This window comes from Octopus bimaculoides, chromosome 20, assembly GCF_001194135.2.
Source record: "Octopus bimaculoides isolate UCB-OBI-ISO-001 chromosome 20, ASM119413v2, whole genome shotgun sequence".
Taxonomy (NCBI): Eukaryota; Metazoa; Mollusca; class Cephalopoda; order Octopoda; family Octopodidae; genus Octopus; species Octopus bimaculoides.
Window position 1 is genome coordinate 41,485,528 of NC_069000.1, and position 371 is coordinate 41,485,898.

The 371-nt window shown below is 32.6% G+C and overlaps 1 long non-coding RNA gene across 1 annotated transcript in view; it reads left to right on the forward strand.

The window, feature by feature from the left end:
* Positions 1-371, forward strand: part of LOC128250361 (uncharacterized) — a 47,981-nt gene that overhangs the window by 1,277 nt on the left and 46,333 nt on the right. The gene's annotated exons all lie outside the window — the stretch shown is intronic.

A 371-nucleotide genomic window follows, 5' to 3' on the forward strand; every position in this document is an offset into this window, starting at 1 on the left:
TGTGTGTACATGTGTGTGCGTATGCATCTGTGTACATGCGTGTGCATGTGTGCATGTTTATACGCATGTATGTATGTATGTATATATGTATGTATGTAAATATGCACGTATGTACTTATGGATGTACATGAGTAATTAGGTAAGTGTGTAGACGTGTTTGTGTGTGCGTGTACATGTGTATGTACATGTGAATGATTATTCCGGAGCATATTCACCATCTACTTCAATTACTGCTCCCCATTTGCTTGTGAATAATCATTTAAAGATGTTTTAGTCAAATGTTGTTATTGTTTTTGTTGAATAAACTTTATTGAATAAAGCCGCAATAATTGTGCACCACCCTAATATATATATATATATATATATATATA